The sequence below is a fragment of the Nomascus leucogenys genome, chromosome 4 (assembly GCF_006542625.1).
Source record: "Nomascus leucogenys isolate Asia chromosome 4, Asia_NLE_v1, whole genome shotgun sequence".
Lineage (NCBI taxonomy): Eukaryota > Metazoa > Chordata > Mammalia > Primates > Hylobatidae > Nomascus > Nomascus leucogenys.
In genome coordinates, this window is record NC_044384.1 from 42,447,257 (window position 1) to 42,469,969 (window position 22,713).

Here is a 22,713-nt window from a genome sequence, read left to right on the forward strand (position 1 = left end):
CCTTTGTGAATACCGTGGGCAGGCTGGGTTGAGAACACAAAGCCCGGTGTGGGAAGCTGGACTGGGCAGTTGGTTCAATGAAGAAGAAGAGAATGTATTTTAAGTGCTCCAATATATGGTTTGAAGACCAACGGATGGACCTAACTTCAAATGGTTCTTCTCCGTTTACTGGAATTGGCCATCTGATCTATTTCTAAGTAGTATTTGCTGAAAGAACATGAATGCAACAAACACATTTCTTTGGAGATATTCTTGAGCCCAGGTGTGTCAGTCAGGCTTCTCCAGAGAAATAGAAGCTATATATAGGTGTGTGTGCGCGCATGTGTATGTATATGTGTGTGTGTACATGCATACATATATATACATACACACACACATATACATATATACACACATATATAAAGGTTTATTAGAAGGAATTGGCACATGTGATTGTTGGGGCACTGGCAAGTCTGAAATCTATAGGGCAGAGCAGCAAGCTAGAAACTCTCAGGCATGAGTTGAATCTGCAGTCTTGAGGCAGAATTTCTTCTTCCTCAAAGAAACCTCAGTTTTGCTTTTAAGGCCTTTCAACTGATTGGATGAGGCCCACCCATATACCCTCCTTTTACTTCAAGGCAAATACTGGTAGATGTAGACTGTACACCTAGATTTGTGTTTGATTAAATAAGATGCATGCTGCAGCCTAGCCAAGGTAATACCTAAAACCATCTCATCAGTTTGCCTCTGGGATTTGCCTTTCCTCAGCATCTCCTCTCCCAGTGGACCTAAATCAGTGAGGCTCATCTGCATGGGTGAGAAGCGAAACATCAAGGAATGATTGAGCCACAGCAGACCCTGGAAAGGATGTGCTTAGGGAAATTGGAGCCAAAATAACTGAATTGATTTGCCCAAGGTCACATAGCTAGTTAGATGGGCAAGCGTCTTCCTGAATCAGGACCACAGTAGGCTCACCTGCCACATGAACCAACCATTTTTGCCTGCCTGCCTCCAAGTCTAGGCAAGGTCCTGTACTACAGGTGTGCAGCTGTTACAAACCAACCCTGGTTAGTGGACAACTGGTGGGTGTATCTCAGGCACTTTGTGTTTCTCTTATTTGGACCCTTCTAGAGCAACTGTTGTTCAGCCTGTTAGTAAAAGCCCCCACAGGATACCAGGCATTGTGTTGGTGATTGTCGTAGTCCATTTTTTGCTGCTATAACAGAATACCTGAGAGTGGGTAATTTATAAATAATAGAGTCTTATTTGGCTTACAGACGGGAGGCTGAGAAGTCCAAGGGCATGGAGCCAGCATCTGTTGAGGGCTTTCTTACTGCATCATCCCAAGGAGGAAAAACAGAAGGGGACACAAGTGCATGAGGCAGAAAGAAAAAAGGGGGCAAACTCATTCTTTTTATAAGGAACCCACTCTCACAGGAACATTCTAATGATAACGGCATCAATCCATTCACCAAGGCAGACCCCTTATGACCTAATCACCCCTTAAATGTCCCATCCCTTAATATCATCACAATGGCAATTAAATTTCCAATGTGACTTTTGAAGGGGACAAACATTCAAACCATAGCAATGATCAACAAGTATTTCTTGTGAGCATCTCCTGTGTGTTATTCACCTTGGGCGCCCTATCATTTGGCACAGTGCCTACTACAATAGAAATGCTGACCTGAAAGGGGTTTCCTAGAGTGAGAAGCAGTGGGCAGGCCTCACCCACAGGTGGGAAGGTAATTGGCAGGACAAAGCAGTCACGTGTGAAGTATGGGCAGTTTGAAATCTATATGCACCCCCAGGATCTCTGTAAATCCTCTCAGCCACTCAAGGGGATGTAGCCACCTCCATCTTACAGTTGAAGAACCTAGGACTTGGCAGGAGAAGGGATTTGTCCAAGGTGGCTGGGTCCATGGTGTGATCTTGAGTGATCGCAACACAGTGCCCTGCTTACTAAGCTCCACCACTCTCCAGAACCCCCACGCCTTGGAGAGAAACAAAGGCCAGAGGCTTCAAGCAGTGTCAGTGGCTGGTACGTGTCCCTGGCCCTCTCACCAACGGGCCTCCTTGGGAGGACCTCTGTGGGCCAGGGAGGAGGGTGAGATGGAGGGATGGGCTGCAGCCTTATGTCTCAGCAGAAGGCCCCTTTGACAGGCCAGTGGCCTCACTCCTGGGCCACAGCAGGAAGCCTCCTCCCACTGTCCCGAGGCTAGGATCTTCCTCAAGTTCAGCAGGATATCTGCTCCTCAAGGTCCCTCACGTGCCAGAACCACACCATGGAGCAGCCATGTCTGTGAGGCACAGGCCATGAAGGGAAATTCCTTCTCTCTAAAGGTCATTGTCCACAATAGAACAGTTCTCCTCCCGAAACCCACCCTCCCAGGACAGGACTTTCACTGTCATCCTGGCCCTCTTTTGCCCACTTTTCCAGCCCCCTCTCCCTTCTGACTCCAAACTCCAGAACTTTAGAGGAGGAAGTAATTTAGCCTGGACTATTATTGAAAGGGAATGGGAGAAGGGCTCACAGGCTGTAAAAGCTCTTCTGCCTCCTTCCCTCCCTCCCAACAGTGAGGGCCGGCAGCTCACTCGACACACCTGTCCTCCCTGAAGGACCTGCCCTTCACATTCCAGATGGGCTCAGGGCCCCTTTACAGCCCCACTGCCACGGCTGTTGCCACTGACCCAGGCCTGAGTGGGGAGAGACCAGAGGGAGGAGGCAGCCCTGTCATCAGGATAGGGGGTGGGAGGAGCCCCTGCTGGAAAGAGCAGAGATGACCTTGTGTTAGAACAAAGCACAACCAAGGATCCACACCCCCCGCCCCCTGCCCACTCCACCCGGGGTCTGGGGATGGAATTCCTGGGAGGTACAGAGCTCAGAGACAGAGATTTGGGTTCGAGCCCCAGCTCCACTCTACCCCAGCTGAGACTAGACTTCTTCTCTGATAAAAACCCAACATACCCACCTCACAAGGTTCATGTACAGCCAGTGCTACTTACAAATATAGAGTGTGCCGTAAGCCAGGAGCTGGTCATCCGTCAGGCATGGTTTGCCCACCCAGGGCCTGGTTTCTGGGCAGCATAACTTGTGCAGCTGTAGAGGAAGTGGCCAGGAGTAGCTCAGAGCCCAGCCTGCCCAGCCTCTATCCCTCCCCACCCATGGACTCCCCAGGACTCCTCCGTGCAGTTTAGGGATCCCAACCAATCCCTTCAATCTGCAGATGAGAAAACCAAAGCCTGGAACTACCCAGATGGTCCCGGGTACCCAGGGCAACCCAGCTGGTCCTGCCCTTGCCCAGCCCAGCTGCAGTTTAGAATGGAAACTCCTGGGGGGCAGGGATCATGGCTTTGTCCAGCCTGGCCCCAAGCCCCAGGCCTACCACAGGGCCTGGCAAATCTCCCTGAATAAATGAGGTGTCTGCCAAGATGCCCTGTGCATGAAAGCACCCAGGCTCTTTAAATGGAGGATGAGGGGCTGGGTGTGCAAGCACTGCAAGGAGTTCAGAGAGTTGAGAGGCAGAACCAAGCTCTGAACAGCTGCTTTGTGTCTGCGGAGAGGACAGCAGCAGTCCTTATAATGTCTGGGAGGCATGAGGGTTTGTGGGGAGCTGGGGGTGACAAAGGCAGTGGGGAGGCATGTGGGCTGAGCCGCAATCCGCTCACCTCCCCCCTGGGCTCTGGAGGCCCAGCGTCCAGCTGCCACACAGGCAGGCACACCAATAGCTTGGCCAAAATGAAGACATCCAGACACAAGCCTGCACCCTCAGAGACGGAATCCTGGCTCTTGCTCCTTCAATTAAGAAAAACAAAAGATATGAGCAGGGTGAGTTTGCCTCAAAGATGCTGGGGAGGTAGAAAGGATAGGTTCTTGGCTTCCTCTAGGAGGGCTGTCTGGGAGGAACTCACGTGGTAGCTTGGCTGTGCCGTCACTGAGACTGAGGTCATGGGTTCACACCCTACAAGGTGTGGGGGAAAGAATCCAAATTTCCCATCCCAGACTGACCCCAATCATAGACTCAGAGTGATCCTAGTTTTGTCCAGTCACCTGCCTCATCCATGCTGTCTCTTATAAGGACACTGGCAAGACAGTGCAGCTGCATTCACTCAACCAGGGCTTACTGAGCACCTACTATGTACCAAGCTTAGTGCAGAGGACACAGCTGTGAGCAATGGAAATACCTTGCTCTCACAGCAGCTCACCTCATCAGCCTTTATCCCTGACTCACTCACCCTGCTCTTTTATTTGTTTCTGTTTGTCCATTTTTAATCCTTCTGAAAACCTATTCCCATCTACCATCTTGAGACATGTTTTCAATAGCCAAAAATTTACAGATGGAAAAAGGGCAGCACAGCTAGGACAAGAATTTGGATCTCCCATCTTGCAGCAACACATTGTTCAAGCCCTGTAGCTTGAACAAGCCTGTACTGTGTGGTCACAGGCTGCACAAGAGCACTGAGGCCAGGGGCCACAGTGTCGTGTGGCTATTGGCAAGGCAGGCAGAGGTACTAGCAACCTCACATCCACAAGCACATCCAAATGCATCTTTGCTGAGTCCTGAGAGAAATGTGAGAAGTCAGAGTCTTCTTGCAGTCTTGTACTCATGGACAGAGAGAAAGAACCCACAGACTAGACAGAATCCTTATCCTGGTCTGGGACCATGGGTTGGATTTACCTAGACAGGCAATAATGGGGTGAGTATCAGAAGGGGGGACCTATGAAGACCAAAGATGCCAAGGAGGAATGAGTGAGACAAAATTGCCAGGGTCCATGAAGGGAGCCGGGCAAGAAGAGAGCAAGTGTGGCTTGGAGCACGGGAGTTAGATGGATCAGGCTGGCTGGATGGGGCTGGGAGGGCCTTGGATCCCAGGCTGGGGAGTTCACACCTTGGGGAGCTGAGTGCCCCAAAGCCAGCCTCCTTTCTCCTCTGGCTGCAGTGTGGGGGCCTCAGGACTGGGTCTGGTACTTGTGTGTGCTATTTGGAGTTCTCAGCACCTGGCAAGCTGGGCTGTTCCCCAACAACCAAGAGGTCAATTGGATTGGACTTCAGCACCTCTACCACTTGACAGAGTCATGCCCCCAGGCAAGAAACAAGATGACAGATTCACTCTGTGAGATGGGGAGCCTAGCATTCACCCCTCACTCACCTGACCCCTCAGGGGCTTAGTGTTTTACAAGAGGATCCCAGAGAAGAACTACTGATCTCAAAATGACAAACTGCTGTAGTGGACACCAAGATACTGCGGTTCCCTTCCCCTAAATCTCCAGTGAGCACCTGCTATGCATGAAGTGTGCGGCACAGGAACGGGGAGGATACAGAGGGGTCAGCTCAGACTGCAGCTTGCAAGAGCCTGGAAGGATGAGGAGGGAACGTGTCTGGCCTTTAACACACAGCCCAGCCCGCTGTGGGAGCAGTCATCACCCACCGAATGAAGTAGTGCAGGAGGAAATGGTGGGGGAAGCACACAAAAAAAGCATTCTCACCAGGACCGTGGGTTGTAAGTGCCACAGGAGAAGTGCAACAGGACTGCAGGAGAAAGTGAGCCTCTGCCTCCCTGTCCACTAAGGCTCTGCCAGGGAGACAGTGAACATGGCATAGAGGAGGTGACATGGTGAGGGGATATATAGACAGAAATAGTGGTCGAAGCCCAGGAAGATATGGGAAACCCATGGCCATGGGCCTTGGACAGAGTTTGAAGGTTGGCAGTGGACAGGCAAGACTTGGATCTGTAGGGATGGGTGGCAAACTTACTCTGGGGACAGTGAGTGGAGGCCAAGGCGGGGGGTCGTGGGCATGGTAGGATGGCTGTGGAGTGATGGCCACCAGACAGGCCTGCCAGGGAGGGAGTGATGCTGGAGCACCCACACAGCCTAGGGCATAGGAGGTGGCCCCAGCGGCCACTGCAAGAGCAGGTCAGGAGCTGCCGTGGTCTGGGGGGAGTGGGCGGCTGACACTTGCATCCTGGAGACAGCAGACTGCTGGGTGTGGCAGGCCTCCTTCTGGACACTTCAGTCCTCCCACCCTCTCCCCCGTGTGACACCCCCCATGTCTGCATGGAGTGGAGGGGTGCTGGGGCTGTCGTGGGAGGGCCCTGGCATCGCCTTATGAAGACATCTGTGTCTCTAATGAAAAGTTACCCGTTGCCGGGCAGGGGAGAGACACAAATCATTAGGAATCAATTTAGTTCTGGCCAGCCATCTGCCTGGGCCTCACGTGGTGGGGAGCCGGCCGCTGCCTCATCACGCGTTCCCCCTCCCAGCCCAGCCTGGACGCACGCGCGGCCGGGAGGAGGCCCGTCTGCTGGACTGAGGGCAGCTCAAGGCCTGCCTGGTGCCCGCATGGTATGTCCGTGGGCGCCGGCCAGGTCTAAGGTCAGGGCGGCTGCACGCGAGCAGGAGGGGAGAAGCCGCCCAATTCCGTCCCCCAGCTTCCTGCCTCCCGCCCCGCGTCCCTCTCCCTGCTCTGCGCGGCCCGCGCCCTCCGCCCCGCCCCTCGCGCCTGTCCTGAGTGGGAGGTGGCGGTTGCCGAGCCATCTCTCTGGCCATGGTCACAGCTCGGTTGCTATGGAGGCCGGAACCCCGCTGCCCCGCCCCCGCCGGGCCGGTCCCTGAGCATCTGCCGCGGGCCCCTCCCGCGGGTCTCGGAGCCCAGCGCCGCCCAGAGGAACGCGCCAGTTGTCGCGCGCGCCCTGCGGGCCCCCAACAAGCTGGCAATTTGTTGTTGTTTGTAGAGTGCTTTTGTCATGCAAATCCCAGAGCCGGCCGCTGGCGCTCCGCTCGGAGGAGGTGGGGTGTTTTTGCCTTTTTTTTTCCCTTGGCCTTTGCAGTTGGAATTGTTGGTGTTGCTTAAAATTTAAAAAAAAAAAAGCCACGTAAAGGAATATCACTTAATTTCATTTGAGTGTAGCATTTGTCGCTGCCAAGTGTGCTCCACACCTTGGAGGTTGCTCAGATTGGGGATGGGTTGTGAGTTAAAAGGTGAAGGAATCTGCCTAGATGGGCACCTGTCACCAAGAGAGACTCAGGTACCGGGGCTGGAGCACCAAGTCCCAACTCCAAAAGCCAGCCCCACCCAGTGTAGCCCACACCTCCTCTCCCCACCACATGCCTCTGTGGGACTTGGTCCCCTTCGGGGATGTGGGGCTCCAGGCTGCTGGCAGAGCCCTCCCTCTGTGAGCAATGAGTTCCCTGCAGGACTCCAGGCAGCCCAAACCCAGCTTTGCCGACCCAGACCTGGGCCCAAGTGTCCAAAGGTCTGCTTCTTGAAAACCTGAGCCACTGCGTCCACAAGTCCCTGAGCAGCCCCTCCTGAGGGTGAAAGTTGGGCCCCAGCCAGTGCCCTGGAGAACAACGAATGAATGACCCCTTTGTGTAAATTTACACCATGCCCTGTTTCCATGGCTCTGAGTGGCTTTGAGCAAGTGCCAGGTACATCCCATCAGGAGGTCTGTGTCTGGGGTGGGTCTTCCCCACTGGGTGCCAGGCCAAGCTGGGCACCTCTTGACCAGGAGGTAGCAGGAGGGCATCAGGGTATCCCCGAGAGGAACCAAGCCATCTCAAGCCTGTACCGTGTCCCTGCAATCCATGTGTCTGTCCAACACACCACAGTCCCTGTGTCTGTCCAACACACCACAGTCCCTGTGTCTCTCCAACACACCGCAGTCCGTGTGTCTGTCCAACTCACCGCAGTCCATGTGTCTGTCCAACTCACTGCAGCCCACGTGTCTGTGCAACACACTATGCCTAGATATATGCTGGTGTCAGGCCCCGTGCTGGGCATGGGGCACCACAGGGAACAGACAAAAAAAAATCTGCTCCCGTGGAATGGAATGACATGGGAGAAGGGAGATAATCCACCGATAAACAATATCAATGTAGGTGCTGATAAGAGCTTTGAAGAGGATGAAGCAGGTGACAGGGGGAAAGGGAAGGGGCTGTTTGAGATGTGGTGGCAGGGAAGCCTCTACTGAGGTGACTTTGAGCTGAGACCTGAGGGACCACTGAAGCATGCTCAGTAGCACAACAGGCTAGTTCCTTTCTACAACAAACAAAATCCATCTGAGTTTGTGAATTGCAGAATGCTTTTTTAAGAATTTGGGTCCAGTGCTTTGGGGACCAGGAATTAAATGGCCTGCTAGGGAGTGCTGCCCTACTGCACTAGGTAGCATCTCTACTTTGCTTGTGGGCACAAAGGAACTTCGGAGGTGAAGGAAACAGGCTGTTGTTGGAAGGAAGGCAGAGCATGGCCTTGCAGTGAGCGCTGCCTCTTCCCCGCTCATCTCAGCTCTGGGTTCCTAGTTCATCTGAGTGGTCAGCGGTCAGATCCAGCGTGAGGAGCACTAAGCAAGAGGCTGCACCACATCTTCTTTCCCAAGCTGTGCACCTAAACACGAAGGGTTCAACAGTGCTTTCAGGGGTTGCCCCTTATGCAAAACAGATGGCCCAGTGCAAGCACAGAGCAACGCAAGCTAAAAATGAGGATGGCTGTGGGTGGCTTTCATGGAGGTACCCTGGGGTGCAACTAGATCTTGTCTCCGTGACGGAGCCCGTCCTAGCCCCAGATCACCAGCTCACAGCTCTTCCCCAGAACTAGCTTGTTCTTGGGGGAAAACCTTTCTTTCTCCCACTTCCCCCACCACAGTGATGAACAGATATGGGTGTATGAAGCTGAGTCATTGTCACAGAAGTGTCCACTGGAGGGGAACAGAGGCTCTCAGCCCCCAGGGTCTCCCCGAATTTGGTTCTGGTGACCCAGTTGCAGGCAGCATGGTTTACCCCGCTGGTTCTCAGCCTTACACACTAAAAGCCACCCTGGGACCAATTGTGCCTTGGATCCAGTCTCTCAGGGTGGGGTAAGACAGGCGAAACTCCGCAGCTGAAAACGCCTGGTGCCGACTGCCTGCTCCTGTCTGCGCAGAGCACACTCACTGCAGCCTCTGAGCTGCTCAGAGCCTTATCCTAGCTGTGCCTCTCTTGTGTCCTGAATCTCCCCCCAGACCCTCAGTGTCCTGCCATCTGCCCTTGGTGGCATCCTCTCTGACAATCAGAAAACAAGCTCTATGCAAGGCCCTGAGGGGATTCAGGCGAGAACTCACTACTTGGACCAGCCAGCATTTATTGAGCATGGACCCTGACCTGGTCGCCATGCCATGGGTCAGGACATCAAGACAACCAAGGGAAGACATGGTCTGATGGGGGAGATAGACACATGAACAGATCATGGCAACGACAGAGACATGGGGTGGAGGGTGCCCAGCCTGGAAGACAGGACCACTCCAGCACAAAGACTGTTCGACCACATGGGACCTTGGCAAGTGCTACCTGGAGCCAGGAGGGCCCAGCCTGCATTCAGACCCAGCAGAGCAGGCTGCCGCTGGTGCAGAGCTTCAGAGAGCAGACAGCTGCTTAGGCAAGGGATGCCAGGGTCCATTCCTGCAGGCATGGGCAAGGATGCTGCTCCTTAGAGAGGGGCAGCTTTGCCGGGGCATGTGTCCATGTGTCCTAGATGATTAAGAAAAGTTTTGGGGTCCCTGATCCTCTGCCCCCTCAGGAGACAAATATGAACTAAAGGCAGGGGCCTTTCGCCAAGAGGCTTCTCTCCCTGCCTGCTTCTTATGCTTGCCACCTGCAGGCTGTGATTTAGGGGCACCTCCCCAGGGGGTCCATCCCTGTCCTTTCCGCCCTACGCCTCCTGTCTGGTGGTAGCTCAGGCCGGCCAAACGAGACCAGACACGACTGAGGCGGGCAGCCTCCACATTCAGGGCTGCTGTGACAGCTGACAAAGTTACAAGGATGGGGACATGAGGGAGGACGGGTGGCCCGCTCCCTGCAGCGGCTGCCCCTCTGCTCCTTTCCATTAGGATTGATCAGGCTGGGTCAGGGGTCTGCTGGGCCTGCACTGGGCACCTGGAACTTTCACGATGACTAATGGCAGTGCTGCCACTGCTGTGCCAGCCAGCAGCACCCACCCCCAACCCCATCACCACCACCAGCCCTCCCGTCCACCCAGCTCTTCAGCAGGTAGTCCACCTTCAGGTATTGCCCATGCTTGGCTCTTGTTCTGGCTGCTGCTTTACTCATCCACCCATTCACTCAGTCAGCCAGTCAGTAAGTATTTACTGATTACTCCCCAGAGATTTCTACCCAGCCCCCCCCCCTGCCCCCAGCTTAATTCTGCTCACCAGCACCGTTGCCAAGCCCCTCCACCCTAGCACATGACAGGTGCTCTCACCATCACCTGGACAGTAGGATTGCCCCAGTCAACAAGCCATGCCTTAGCCAGCCCTGCATGCCCAGCAGAGGGAAAAAGAGGAGAAAATCCAGTAACTGCCCTGAAAGAGCTACCCTCCAGCCGGAGTGAGGAGACCCACATGCACAAAACTACTAGGAAATCCCAGCCAGGGCATGGCCAAGAGATGGCCAAAGTGACAGGCTGGGGGCTGCCACACATGGCTCCCAGTTCTCTCATCCCCAGGGCTCTGGGAGCTGTCGGGGGCGTCCTGGAACTGAGAGGAAGAATCAAGTGGAGAAACTGACACGACACACAGCCACACTCCTTCAGGCGCCTCCATAACCCACGCTGCAGGCTCCCATGTGGCGCACGCTCATGGACATATGCCACCTACAGCATGTGGTGGGGAGGGGGCGTGGACGAGGTGTCCTAGAAGCCATCCTGGAGCTAGCAGGGGCAGAGGGGCCATCCCAACAGGGCTGATTGGCAGAGAGCTGCTGTGCCTTCACTCCTGGGTGGGACAGAACAGGCTGAGGCCCCAAACCCTGCACAGAAGCAAGCCTGAAGCCCCAGAATGTTCCATGGGCCCATCCCTGAAGGATCTGTGCAGCGTGAGTGAGCGTGAGGAATCCAGACTGCTTCCTGACAGTGTCCCTGAGTGAGACAGCCGTGCGTGACTCTGTGCCTGTGTGTGTTTGTGACCAGGGTGGATTCGCTGTGCATGGGTTTATGTGCCAGATTCCGTGTGGGTGGGGGCAGCATTTTGCAGTATACTGGAGGCTATGTCTATAAATTTCTGACTGTGTGCATGCTCACACTCCTGTACATGTGACACTTAGTGTGACAGTGAGGCTGCAGGGAGGGCAGGATGCGGTGACCATCCTCAGGGGTGTGTGTGTGTGCATGGGGGAGTGGACATCTGTCCTGCTTTCCATGCTTCCCACCTCCCCCAAGCATACCCAGAGGTCCAGCCATGGTGAGCAGACCACAGCCCAGCACCCCTCCCACACACACTTTTAATCAATTTGGTGCTTTCTTGTCAAGAAGACAAGCTATTTGCTTCCTGAAGATCAGATGGTGATGGATGAAATATAGGGAATAATTAAATTAGCAGTGTAATGGTGGTGCAAGGCTCAATTAAAAAAATATTTCCATTGTCATAAAGTCTAGCCATAAATTTTAGGAGCCCTACATTCCGGTGGCCTGCAGTGCTTGGCAGCCCGACTGGCCGCCCTGTGGGTGTGGACTCTGATCCGATCTGGGGAGGCCCAGGGAAGGGCTGGGCTGCTTGAAGGAGATTGGTATCAGCAATTTGAAGATCTCACCGTGCCCCACCTGGTCCCCGTCTCGTCACATCTGAGCAAGACAGCGACAGCCTGAGAGCAGCCTCTGGTGCCTGCTCCGCATTTCAGGTGCATCTCCAACTCTCAGCCATAGTGACCCCTCATTCCCTCTGTGTTTTTTCTCACTTTAAGCCAACCATCAGGAACTTGGGGTGGGGCTAACTCCCACCCTGTTTCACCAGGGCAGGACCCCAGTCTGTTCATGAGGTGCTGGGTGGTGTCTCCGAGACCCTTCACTGGAAGCCTCAGGAAGAGCCATCAGGAGGTGCACAGGAGCACCCAGGAAGTCCCTGGTAACTAACCGATGGATGACATGGCCCAGGTCACCCTTCAGGACACTGCAAAAGGTCTCCTGGACAAGAGGGTCCAGAGTGACAAGGGCTGAGATGCTCCAGGCAGAAGTAGAGGGTGTGGGGGCTTAGACTGGAAGGGCATGCTCGGGAGGCATCCTTAGTGTGTTCTGTGGAGGCTCTGGGAGGCCCCCTACTCCCGTGTAAGTTGCACTTGTTGGCTTCTCCCTCCCCACCGCACTTATTGCAATAACCACTCCTCGTATGGCCCATTAGGCTAATGAATGACAGCAGCAGACCTAGAAGGGTGTTTGCTGCTGTCTTGAGCTCATTAGTAACCGAGAGGAACCCCATGCAACAGGAAAGCTAGAGAGGGCATGATGCCAGGTTTAACCAGGGCTGGGGCACCACTGGCCTTGGGGAGGGAGAGGAGGAAGAGAAGGAGGATGGGAGAGACTGGAGGAGGAAGGCAGAGAAGAAGGAGAGAGAAGGAGGGGGGAAAGGAGGAGAAGGAGGAGGGAAGGGAGGGAAGAAGAGAAGCAAAGGGCAGAGGGAGACAGAGGAGGAGCTGGGAAAGGAGGAAGCGTCAGAGTGCAGTCAGAGGCCACAGGTGGCCTGTTTGGGGAGAAGGGACAGCATTCCCTACCCTATCTCTTCATGCAATGGTGCATGACTTCTGGCACCATTAGGACCAAGCCTGACTAGGACCAAGCCTGACAGATGTGCTGAGCTTGGCATTGAACCCTCAGCCTCACCTTTCTTTTTCCCTTTAGAGAAGCCCCTCTCACACCTCAGGTGATCCCTCTTCTCTCCCCTCAATGAAACCTGCCCCAAAGGACTTACCCAAATCACACTGCGCTGTACAATACCCTCGCCCCTCCCCCCACTCCTGCCTTCCACCGAGTGTGGCATTAAAGAAGGGACAATGACAATAAAGGCCACAGAGGGCCACAGAACCTCATCAGCTGGTGGGAAGGAGAAGGGTCTGGATGAATACTAGGGAGAAAGCTGGCTTCCCCCAGCCCCAGGCCAGGTAAGATGAGGCCCTACTCTGTTTGGCTCTGATGAGAGAGTGCAGGGGGCTCCCTGCCCTTGGCTTCTTTGCCAGGATTGGGGATGCTGTGGGCCAGCACCAAGATCTACTGAGATTACAGCTGGAAGGAGCAAAGGGTCAGACTGGAAAGCAGGACACGAAGATCTGCTCAGGATGCTGCAAAACAGAGTCCCACCTGCAGGGGAGCTGCTAGGGTACAAGGAAAAACCTGCAGCTTCAGCCAGCCCTGGACTCTTCTACCAGCCTCCTGAGGCCAGAAAAAGCCCCAGACCACAGTCCTCAACTTTACACAGACTCTGGGTTTGTCCAAAGGAGTTGGAAGAAGCAACTGAATTCAGTCCTCTCAGGGTGGAGACTGGCAAGCCGGACTCAGTTGGGCCCGGCACGAGGTGGGCCCTGGATCCTGAATCTCCAGGATTGAACAAGAGCCTCCCGTGAGAAGAGGGGCTCTGGAGGTCAAGGAAGCAGTTGGCTGCCTGTGGTTCCGGGTATCCAGGCCTCATTCCACCAAGGCAGAAGCCAGCCAGGGTCCCGGGGCAGATTGTGAGGGCCCCTTGCCACTCTGCTGGTTTGGGGAGGGAGCAAGGCCTGGCCCAGAGGTATGGGTTCAGCTTCACTATGGGGTTCAGTTGGCCCAGCCCCCCACTCGGGATGGCCTTGGTTGCTGGGAGAAGGCAGGGAGGAAGGGGCAGCACAAAGTAATGCCCAGGACAAGGAACCAGGGGAACTTGGGGGCCATCTGTCTCTTCTTACTGCTAGAATCTGTACCATGGGCAAGGATCAAAGCAAAAGCCCCACATCCTCCACTGAGGCCAGCCATGGCTGGGGAGCCACCTCCACAGCGAAGCAGGCTCAGCCCCGTGCGTGCCGTCTCTCTATCGCCAAGAGAGCCCCAGGACCAGTGAGAGGCACAGTCCATCATTTCTGCCTGCCAGTGGCTTCTTCTTCTTCAGGTCACTGAGAGAGAGTACAAACTTGTCCTACAGAAGGCAATAAAACCTTTTTAATGCAAAGAGAATTCACAGAGCCCCACTCTGTACACACCCTGAGGTATGAGAACAAAGTGAAGAGGTGAACATGCAGTCAAGGGCTTCTTTGAAACCCTAGAGAGGAAACTATTTAGGAAAAGAGAGACTATTTAGGACCATAACAGTTAAAGATTATTGAGAAAGGGACTGAATTGTACCTAGGTGTTTTTTCTTTATAGGCTTGTTTTATAAGACTTTCCAATCTCATTTAATGGCACCATGTTCAAGTTAATTTAATTCAATCAAAAGTTCTATTTTGACTTTTTCTAAGGATAATTAGTAGGGAAGCGTGTGTTCTCACTCTCAGTTAATGGCACCATCATCTAGACAGTCTTCGAATCAGGACGGCTCTCTGCCTCACTCTCCTCATTCTCATCAGCTGGTTCTCCCTCAAGCTGGCCTCTCCACACAGTACTGCCTTCCTGTCTCTCCCCACGACTGCAAGGTATCCTCGCTCAGCCTCCTACCACTGTAGGCCACTACTCTCGCCTTATTTCCTCCTTACTTACTTCATTCTGATGTTGCCACCTCTGTAAAGGCTTCGTCTTCATTGAGTTAATTATTCCTTTCCCTAAGCTTCCAGAACACTGTTTATTTCAACACATCACCTAATAATTGTCATCGTCTTTGTACATCTGCAGGTCCACAGAGCAGCCATTCTTTAGGAGGACAGAGGGGTATGTGCCTGGAATATAAGAGTAGGCAAATTAAGATGGCAGAAGAGTGAGAAAAATCAATACATTCATTCATCATATCCAGGTAATATGCCCAAAGCAAAAAGAATATACCAAGGTAGATATCACCACCTGGTGGCCATATTTAGAATTGCAAGTTTAGTTTATTTGGATTAAATTAATTCTTAAATCTAAACTTTTGAAGTTTCAATAAATATCACGCTTAAACACTATGAGTGTAGTATCTGAAAATAACAGCCTTGTCATTTCACAGGCTTATATGAAGGTAAAATATGTTAACTGATGAAAATACTTTGGAAAATCAGTAAATACGTATTGAAAATAGTCCACATGTGGGGTCCCTGCCAGGTACTGTGGAGCAGAGAGCTCCCATTAGATGGGAAAACAGGATTCGCACTTGAAACCACTAGAGAAACAAAACTGTAGGTGTGTGGCACAATATCATAGAAAAAGCATTCTGGACAGGATGTCAGGGAGGGCTCCATGCCCAAGGCAGGGTTTGCAGAATGAATCAGGTTAGAATAAAGCCAGTAGGCAAGAGGGTGTTGTGGGCTGGGGGAGGTGGAGGGGAGGGGAGACATTGGCTCAGTTAACTACTGGCCTAATTGACTACTGACTAATTGATTAACCAGGTGGCATGGACAAGCTAAGATGGGGAGAAACTACAGCCGGTAGCAACCCCCACTTCCCTTGACATCCTTATCATTGCCACCACCACGGCATTAATCTCATTAGAGGTGATCACATTTTCTTTCTTTTCTTTTTTTTTTTTTTTAAGATGGAGTCTTGCACTGTTGCCCAGGCTATAGTGCAGCAGTTTGATCTCCACTCACTGCAACCTTCACCTCCTGAGTTCAAGTGATTCTCCTGCTTCAGCCTCCCGAGTAGTTGGGATTACAGGCACATGCCACCATGCCCGGCTAATTTTCTATATTTTTGGTAGAGATGGGGTTTCACCATGTTGGCCAGGCTGGTCTCAAACTCCTGACCTCAAGTGATCTGCCCACCTCAGCCTCCCAAAGTGCTGAGATTACAGGCATGAGCCACCACACCCAGCCTAGTGATCACATTTTCTTAACAAAAAAATCAGACACACAGCCTGACAAATATAAGTGTGTATTTATGAGGACAAAGGGAGAAAAGGCTTGGAATGAGGACTGACCCAACAAATCTGAGACGTATGGTTCCGTACTGATTAGTAAGTTTAATGAGGGATATGAATCCACTCAGGAGGGCAGGTGGCTCTGGGACAGGCAGGACTGGCCACCTCACTGGGTGACCTGTGTGAAGAATGGGCCCTGGTCCAAGAAGGAGCAGGTAAAGCGGGGGGGGCTCCTTAGCCATCCTGCTCATGAGTAAAGGGGCTCATGATGTCGAGCGGGATGACAGTAGCCACTCTGGCCAGCTGAAGTGACCTGTGATGTTCCCCATTTATTTCTCCTACCACCTTCACTTTGCTCTGCTGCCTGACACCACCATCCTCCGTAGGCTAAGGCTTCTGCAGAGTCCCTTTCCTGGCAAGGCTCCCAACATGGCCCAGGGGACCTCCAGGCCAGTGTCCCAGGCCTGTGTCTACATCACATTCTGAACTTGCTGAGTCTCGGTGCTTTCCAGTTCCTCCGCTGCAGGCTGGCTTCAGTCCCTGCCCGCCCCTGTCTGGACAAGCCACAGGCCCCCAACAGGGCCCCTCTACACCCTGCCCCACCCATGTGTCCTCCCTCCCCCGTCCTCATCCCCAGTCCCTCCGCCTCCCTCCCCAGAGCGGAGGCCGGCCTGAAGACAGATATTAATGTGCAAATTAGCACAACCCGACTGGGTCCAGATTGCCACTTAGAATTTGCATATTAATAAATGTTTTTGTGACAGCATTTAGCAGCTCAGGAAGGACAGAGTGTCTCCCCTCCCCCAGCCCCATAAATGAGATAACAAGCCTGGGGAAGCCAAATTTGTCCCCCTCCCACTAGCCAACCTGTACGACTTCCTCTCATCAATCAATCAATCAATGTATCTATCTCTCTGTCAACCCTGCATTGAGCATCTCTGCCCAGTCTCCCAGTTAGCCATGCAGGAAGCAGGACAAGCTCAGCACCATGGGGAGCAGTGGAGGAGCAGTCAGTGAAGCAGGGTGTCTGGAAGGAGGAGGAAGAACCAGCCTCCGCCCCCCTTCACTCCCCCACCCCACCCCCCACCGCCACAACCCACAGGGCAGACATGGTGGATTTAGGGAGAATTCCTGCTTTTCCAATCCCTGAGGGTCTGCCACCTTCCTAGCCAGCAAGGAGAGGAGCTCAGGAGTCGGCAGGGTCCCTGGACTAGCCCACCAGAGCCCTGGCCCTGTGGCTGGTCCCAGTTGCAACTTGTACAAGACACAGCACCCCTTTGGGTCTCTAGTTCCTCTTCTGTAAAATAGGGTTAATACCCGACTTCCCTGCCTCACAAGACTATCATGGGAATCAAACGAGATGTGGACGTGCTTGGAAAAGAAAGGAGTGGTTTACAGATGCCACATGGCATTTGGCATGGGAGGAAAAATTCCTGGGGCTGCATATTACAGACTTCTGTATTATACATGAACCATCTGGAAATTAAGTATTATGTATAATAGAGTTTTCAGCTGGCTGAGGATTGCCTCCTTTAAGCATCAAAACTTTTAAACTTTCATTTTAACTACTTGGAGGAAACATCTTTCTAAAATGCACTCCAAGCTCTCGGTTTCCTTATTCAGTATAAAACCAAGTTTTCCTCCTGCCCCCAGTTTGTCTCCATGCAGGATGGTGCTGTCAGGATGCCCAGGACAGGGCCAGGGCCATTTCCTGCTGCAGCACCACCCACGTCTCCCTGCTACCTTCCTGAGCCTCCTGCTTCCCTCAGTGGCCGCTGCTCTGCCTGGTCTGCCAGGCCTCAGCCTTTCTCAGTGCCTCCTGGCCTGTATTATTAAATCAGTGGCTGGCTGCAGTGGCTCATGCCTATAAGTAATTCCAGCACTTTGCAAGGCCAGAGGATGGCTTGAGCCCAGGAGTTGAAGACTAGCCTGGACAACATAGTGAGATCCTATCTCTACAAAAAATAATACATACATACATACATACATACATGTATGTACTATTACATATATAATATTGTTATGTATATAATAAAATTGTTAGAGCTGGCAAGTCAGCTCTAACGATGGGAACTGGAATGATCAGGCCACACAGGAGTAGGAGTGGGCCACACTCCATCCAGGGTCAGGGTCAGGGCGCTTACGTTTCTGTGGAGGGGGGCAGGTGAGCAGCTTGTCAACATTGTTTGTAAACTGGCAGTTAATAGCCCTAGAGTGGGCTTTCTATGAGCAAAGTGCACAAGAGTTTTAATACATGGACCGTAAATATTTTACGTTTGTTGAATCAATGAAGGGATTAATAAACCCTAAGGGCCTTCATGACCTACTTCTCAGTTCTGTGTTCATTTGTGTTCTAGAGGAAAAGGCAGCCTGCTTGCTAGTTTTGTTCTATATAGAAGAGGCATGACTCAGGCATGTGTGTTTGCATGCACCCATGTGTGAATTCACCGCCTTTGCCCGGTGAAAGGGGTAAACGGGGGCTCTGGAAGCAGTGGGCCAGCAGGTCTGCATTCTCCTGTGCCCAGGATACATGGTGAAGAGGGAGGAGCCCCTAGTCTGGGAACATCATACCTAAGACAGAGCCTGGTTTGGTTATGGACCTGCTCTGTGTGTGTCAGGAGGGCAGGTCTGAACCTCTCTGGACCTGTGTTTCCCGTTCTCTAAAAGAGCTCCTGCTAAGAGAGGCAGAGAAGGAGAGTGGTTAGAACGTGCTCAAGAGCCAAACTGCACATGCTGACTGCTGATGCCAGCTCTGTGGGCCTGGGCTAGCTGCCTATCCTCTCTGTGCCTCAGCTTTTCCATCTCTAAAATGGGATGGTAACATTCCCTGCCTCATAGTGAAGTGGACTTCTGTCAACAGAAGTCAAGCACTTAGAACAGTCAGTGCCAGCACATGATAAGCTCTAAGTAAATGTTTGTTGTTTTTACTTTTGCTTTAGCTTCCCTACCAGATCAATTTAAGAACCACCAGGTTTAACATAAAGAGTGAGCCTTTAACTCTAGTTACTACTTTCAGGCCACCTTCCCAGTCCAAGGCTCCTCCTCCCAGGCCTAGAGCACGTGAAGGCCCCCTTTACAATCCCTGGGTTGCGTCTTCTTCCCTGCTTGGCCCCACTGGGCCCATCAGTAAGTATTCAGTAAGACTTGCCAGTGGTAAAGCACTCAGGGTGAGACTGGGACCGCACAGGAACTTGCTAGGAATTCTAGTAGATGCAGGTAGTGGGCCAAGCCGGAGGGAGAGCTGGGGCCGACAGGAATCTGAGCCTTGACCCAGAGGGTAGCAGTGAGGCATGGAGGTCTCCTTAATCAGCAAAGCAGCTAAAGACATCCTTCAATCTCAGTCAAAAAATTCCAGCATCCGAGTCCTGGCCTGGGTAGTGGGAAAGATGAGGACAAACAGAGAAAACCATCCCTGCCATCAGAGAGACCCCATTCAAATGGTTGATAGAAGAGGCAAAACTCTCCTCTATCTCCCATTCTAAAGGAATGTTCATGTGAAGGAGTGTCCAGTCCCTACCCTAGGGTGCCTTCAAGGCTCCCACCTCAAGGAGCTTCCTGCCTTCCAGAGCCCCCATATAATGTGATACAAGCATCAGCATTCTGGGAGTTCAGAGCTCAGAGCCAGGGGGCCTGAGTCAAGCACAAACAGAACATGAGGGCCTCCTCCATTGCCCTTTAGAGCCCAACTTAGAGAGTACCTCCTCCAGGAAGCCTTCTCTGATTTTGTTACATAATTGCCTAATAGATTGCTTACATTCTTTACTCCTACCTGGCCCCCTGCAGTCTAGGACTAGACCTTATTCCAGTACTAGTGTATGGCCTGGCATCAAGTATGCCCCTGATACTTATTGTTGAGTGGACGAATGGTAGGTGGATGGATGGATGGATGGATGGATGGTGGATGGCTGATGGTAGATGGAGGGATGATGGATGTATGCATAGAGGAATGGATGGATGGATGATAGATGATGGATGATAGAGGAATGGATAGACGGATGGATGGTGGATGGTTGATGAATGGATACATAAGGATGTATGGTGGGTAGATGATGGATGCATGGATAGAGGAATTCATGGATGAATGGAGGAATTGATGGATGGATGGATGGATGCATGATGGATAGTGGATTGATTGATGGATGGATGGATGGATAAATGGTTGGAGGAATGGACAGAAGGATGGATGGTGGATGGTGGATGGAGAAATGGATAGAAGGATAGATGTTGAATGGATGGATGGATGGATAAATTGATGGATGGATGACTGGATGGATAAATGGATACAGGAATGGATAGAAGGATGGATGATGGATGGATGGATGGATGGATGGATGGATGGATGGATGGATGACTGGATGGATAAATGGATAGAGGAATGGATAGAAGTATAGATGATGGGTGGATGGATGGATGGATGGATAAATGGATAAAGGAATGAATAGATGGATGAATGGTGGATGAATGGATGGATGGATGGATAGATGGATAAACAAATGGATGGAAGAATGGATAGATGGATGGAGAATGGATGGATGATGAATGGTGGATGGATGCTGGATTAATCATGGATGCTAGGTGGAAGAATGGCTGATGGATTACTTGTAGGTGGGTGGCAGGAGTACCAGAGGCCAGAGTACAGAGAAGGACATGAATGGGCAATTGGGCAAAGACATGAGAATGGGTTTGGAAGGAGTAGTTGGGAGAGAGAGCTTGAACATAGACCTTCAACCTGAGGCATAGGAGAGAAGACTCAGCACAACATAAGCACTGGGGAAGTTTCCCCAGAGGGACAGTGATAAACAAAGTGGGGAGTTGGGAGAGTGGTGCTTGTCAGGATGTGGGAGGGATGGCAGCTGGTCCAAGAGGGAGGTGAGGGCAGGTGAACTTCTCTCTGCATCTGAAAAATCACAACAGCATTGGGAGTGCCAGCCTGGCACCAGTAATTCAACCTTGGGTTCAAATCAAATACAGGACAACTGGACGGGAGGGTGGAGGCACCAGCCACAAGCTGAAAGGGTCTGGCTCTGGTTCAGTGAAGAACATGGACAGAAGATCTGGTCCTGAACACATGAGTCCCTGAAACCCATCCACCCTCTGAGTGGAAGGGTGGGTCTAAGGGTGAGGGACCCCAGAGCAGGAAAGCATCTTGGCCTCCCTCACTGAGGTTCCCTGAATACCAGATGTTTAATCCACCCCTCTGCCTCTCTCCAACACCATGCTCCATGCACACAAAATGGGGAGCTGGAGGGAGAGCAGGAGTGGGTCACCAGATCTCTCAAGCACTCTCAGGAGAACCTCTCCAGCTCTGCTCATGTTCCAGCACAAGCAGGAAGTCCTGCCCTGAGTCTGACCTTTATTCCTCTTGGTGTGTTTGTGAGCAAGGAAGCAGAGGGAGCCCAGTTTGAGGTCCCAAAAGACAGTTCTCAGAATTTCTTAGAATTTCTCTAGGCTAGGGAGATATCAAAGGATTTCTCTGGCTTCCGTGGGACCCCAGATCTTGCTGGCATATACAGGGGCAAAGGATAGTACTTTTTTTTTTTTTTTTTCTCATGGCCTCTTATTTGTGATGCCAGAGCTGGCCATTGTGAAGGTGATTAAATTTAAAGACACTGCAGTAAACTCCAGCTTACAAAAGGCAGCCAGCATCATTAACACGTAATTGGAAGCTAAGCTTAATGAGGTAAGAGAGAAAAAAATAATACTCCCAGTCCCTTTTAGGATGGCAGCCCACCTGAGCTTCCACACTAGCACCTCAATAGCATCCCCACGCCAGGGCCAAAGGGGAAAAACAGAGTGAAGACAGCCTCTGCCTTAGGGAGTTCACTGTTTATCCCTGCTGTCATCCAATCCTCCATTCAACTAAGTGTTTCACAGCACCCACTAGGTGCCCGCCTAGGCCAGACCCCGGGGAAGGCAGGTGAATAACTGGATGAGGCCCCAGACACCTTGCTAAGGTCTGCAGGGAGGCTGGTCTCCTAGCCTAAGCAGGACAAGCAGTGCAAGCCCCCAGGTGAGGAAGAGCCAGCAGCATGGTCAGACACAGACAGGAAGACCAGGGAGGGTGGGAACTCCGGGGAGACCTTCTGGAGAAGGGGACGTATCAGCCTTGCAGAGAACAAAAGGCTGGTTGATACCATGAAATTAGATGCTCAGGGATGCTGGCTGGCTGGAAACCCAGCCCGGCCTTCCTGCCCCCTCCCATGCTGCCCCGTCCATGCTGTCCCCAGGGCCTGCTTTTGACTCGTGGGGCAGTGCACCCCCACAGCTACTCCTTCCTCTGTGAGCCTGGGCAAGCCCCACTGTGGTTGCACATGAGCCAATCAGCTCAGACCGGCTTTCCCAGCATTTGTGGGTTTTAATAAGACCCTAAAAAATAAAAGCATGGCTTACCCCCAAATGCTCTTTCCCTTTAATTTGGGGTTTATAATATGTATGTGTTTATTTCATGGCAGTGAATGCCTCCACGGGACTTGCCCGTCGCTACTGTTGTCTGATTTATTTCCTCTCGACGCTCTAAGAAGGATGCGGTTGTTAATAACAATAATGCCGCCCATCTTACAGCACTCTCTGCTTTTCGGGGCATTTTAAAATCCATTATCCTATTTAGTAGAATTGTAGACTCACAGGGAAATTGTAAAGTCGGGGGAATTTGTCCTTGGCCACCCCTATGGCCCTCTCCGTGCCTGCCGCCTCCCTGGGCTCCCTGGCCTCCGTTCTGTGGGGGTGGCCCAGCCCTGTGGAGCCACTATCGGGCCACACCCCACCTCCTGCGACCCAAGCAACAAGCAAGGGGTGGCAGAGAAAGCACCTTCCGCTCCTGGGGTGGGCGTGGGGCGAGCAGTCCTCTCTCGTAGCCTCTGTCCAGGGAGTGCTGCTCTCCAGAGGAGGGGGTCCACCACGGGAAAAGAACTGGGGAGAGGGTCAACCTGTGGGCAAGGTGAGTGGGAGCTGCTCTCTTTCGTGTCTTAACAGTGAGGACCAGGGCTG

At 52.4% G+C, this 22,713-nt stretch overlaps 1 protein-coding gene across 50 annotated transcripts in view; it reads left to right on the forward strand.

Annotated features, from left to right (window-relative positions):
• The window catches only part of CELF4 (CUGBP Elav-like family member 4), a 323,954-nt gene that overhangs the window by 165,252 nt on the left and 135,989 nt on the right, over positions 1-22,713 (forward strand). The gene's annotated exons all lie outside the window — the stretch shown is intronic.